This window comes from Mustelus asterias, chromosome 27, assembly GCF_964213995.1.
Source record: "Mustelus asterias chromosome 27, sMusAst1.hap1.1, whole genome shotgun sequence".
NCBI lineage: Eukaryota > Metazoa > Chordata > Chondrichthyes > Carcharhiniformes > Triakidae > Mustelus > Mustelus asterias.
In genome coordinates, this window is record NC_135827.1 from 39,696,517 (window position 1) to 39,699,474 (window position 2,958).

General features: G+C 55.5%; 1 protein-coding gene across 2 annotated transcripts in view; it reads left to right on the forward strand.

Moving 5' to 3' along the window:
• Positions 1–2,391: 2,391 nt before the first annotated feature.
• ten1 (TEN1 subunit of CST complex) overlaps positions 2,392–2,958 on the forward strand; it is a 17,154-nt gene continuing 16,587 nt past the window's right edge. The window contains exon 1 of one of the 2 annotated variants that reach the window (XM_078199056.1): positions 2,392–2,526. The gene's annotated coding sequence lies outside the window, so the exon portion shown is untranslated. The remainder of the gene's footprint in view (positions 2,527–2,958) is intronic. The other variant, XM_078199057.1, reaches the window with a different exon arrangement.

A 2,958-nucleotide genomic window follows, 5' to 3' on the forward strand; every position in this document is an offset into this window, starting at 1 on the left:
TCATAGAGAAGGAAAGAAGAGTGCAGAATGTACTGTTACAGCCATAGCTAGGGTGGAGAGAAAGATCAACTTAATGCAAGGTAGGTCCATTCAAAAGTCTGATGGCAGCATAGAAGTTCTTGAGTTGGTTGGCACGTGACCTCAGACTTTTGTGTCTTTTTCCTAGCAGAAGGTGGAAGAGGAATCTCTTCAGCCAGAGGGTGGTGAATCTGTGAAACTCTTTGCCACAGGAGGCTGTGAAGCCCTTGAGTGTCTTTAAGACGAAGATAGTTAGATTCTTGATCAATAAAGGGATCAAGGGTTATGGGGAGAAGGCAGGAGAATGGTGATGAACATCACATCAGCCATGATTGAATGGCAGAGCAGACTGGATGGGCCAAATGGCCTAATTCTGCTCCTATATGTTATGGCCAATGCACCTAACCAGCATGTCTTTCAGACTGTGGGAGGAAATTGGCCTCTTTCACACCCTCAGGCTAGAGTGCAGCACTGCTTTTGATTTAATGCACAGTAAGAAGTCTCACAACACCAGGTTAAAGTCCAACAGGTTTATTTGGTGGCAAGTACCATAAGCTTTCGGAGCACAGCTCCTTCGTCAGATGGGGTGGATATCTGTTCTCCAACAGTGCACAGATACAGAAATCAAGTGACAGAATACTAATTAGAATGCAAATCTCTACAGCCAGCCAGGTCTTAAAGGTACAGATAATGTGGGTGGAGGGAGCATTCAACACAGGTTAAAGAGATGTGTATTGTCTCCAGACAGAACAGCTAGTGAGATTCTACAAGCCCAGGAGGCAAGCTGTGGGGGTTACTGATAATGTGACATAAATCCAACATCCCGGTTTAGGCCGTCCTCATGTGTGCGGAACTTGGCTATCAGTTTCTGCTCAGCGACTCTGCGCTGTCGTGTGTCGTGAAGGCCATCTTGGAGAACGCTTACCTGAAGATCCAAGGCTGAATGCCCGTGACTGCTGAAGTGCTCCCCCACAGGAAGAGAACAGTTTTGCCTGGTGATTGTCGAGCGGTGTTCATTCATCAGTTGTCATAGCCTATTGACACCTGTCGAGCGGTGTTCATTCATCCGTTGTCGTAGCGTCGTAGACGTTACGACAACTGATGAATGAACACCGCTCGACAATCACCAGGCAAGACTGTTCTCTTCCTGTGGGGGAGCACTTCAGCAGTCACGGGCATTCAGCCTTGTATCTTCAGGTAAGCGTTCTCCAAGGCGGCCTTCACGACACACGACAGCGCAGAGTCGCTGAGCAGAAACTGATAGCCAAGTTCCGCACACATGAGGACAACCTAAACCGGGATGTTGGATTTATGTCACATTATCAGTAACCCCCACAGTTTGCCTCCTGGACTTGTAGAATCTCACTAGCTGTTCTGTCTGGAGACAATACACATCTCTTTAACCTGTGTTGAATGCTCCCTCCACCCACATTATCTGTACCTTTAAGACCTGGCTGGCTGTAGAGATTTGCATTCTAATCAGTATTCTGTAACTTGATTTCTGTGTCTGTGCACTGTTGGAGAACAGATATCCACTCCATCTGACGAAGGGGCAGCGCTCCGAAAGCTTATGGTATTTGCTACCAAATAAACCTGTTGGACTTTAACCTGGTGTTGTGAGACTTCTTACTGTGTTTACCCCAGTCCAACGCCGGCATCTCCACATTTTGATTTAATGTCCACTCCGCCAGGGTAAAGTTCATCATAGATCATCATAGAATCCCTACAGTACAGAAGGCCATTCGGCCCACTGAGCCGACACCAACTACAATCCCAATCTATCCCCCTAACCCCACATATTTACCCTGCTATCCCTCCCTGAAACGAGGCGCAAGTTAGCATCCACCGAACCAGCACGTCTCTAAACTGTGGGAGGAAACCCACGCAGACACGGGGACCACGTGCAAATGTCGAGGGTGTTTTGAAACCGCCATTCCCAACGCCCCTGTCACTGGAAACCAGGTGCGGGCGGGTATTATCCGGGACAGCGGAAATCCTAACCCGCTCCCTCCGTACCCCGGCCTGTCTGCTGCCTGTTCACGCAGCCGGGACCAAGGCGGTGTGGGCCGCCCAGAGAGCCGAGCCAGCGGACACCGCGGCGCGAGCCGCTCCGCAGCTTCAAACCCCAACGGAGAAAGCGCGCGGAGCGCCAACCCCGCCCCTCCAGATCGCCTCGCCGCTCCAGATCGCCAGGCCCGCCCCTCCAGATCGCCCCGCCCCCGCCCCCGCCCCTCCCCCTCAGCCAAACACCAGGAGCCCCGCCCCTCCCTCTGTGCCCCGCTCCTCCCTCTCGCCCCGCCCCCTCCCTCTCGCCCCGCCCCCTCCCTCTCGCCCCGCCCCCTCCCTCTCGCCCCGCCCCCTCCCTCTGTCCGCCCGCCCTCTCGCCCCTTCCCTCTGTGCGCCCCGCCCCGCCCCTCCTCTCCCGCTCCCAGGCGGAGCTCGGGCCTGTGTCGGTGCCGCGAAGGAGCGGGAATGCGGGTGAAGCGCCCGGATTGTGGCCACGGAGCGGTAACGGTCACTGTTTCTGCTTTATAGAGGGGGGGGAGGGGAGATTATAATTGACAAAGCGAATAGCGGGCCCGGCAGCGGGTGTGTGGAGACAGGCAGAGGGATAGGAGCGCAGGCGATGGGCCGATTGTCCCGGGCTCGCGGCTCTCTCCGCGGGGACACATTTCCCGCAGGCGCCGCCCCGAGACAGGCCAATGAGCTCATTGAGCAGCCCGCCAGACACATTGATAGCCCCGCCCCTACACTGACCCCCCCCCCCCCCCCCCACACACTGACTGACTCCCCCACCCTCATACTGACCCCTCACCCCCACACTGACTCCGCCACCCCCACACTGACTCCCCCACCCCCACACTGACCCCCCCCCTGACTGACTCCCCCACCCTCACACTGACCCCTCACCCCCACACTGACTCCGCCACCCCCACACTG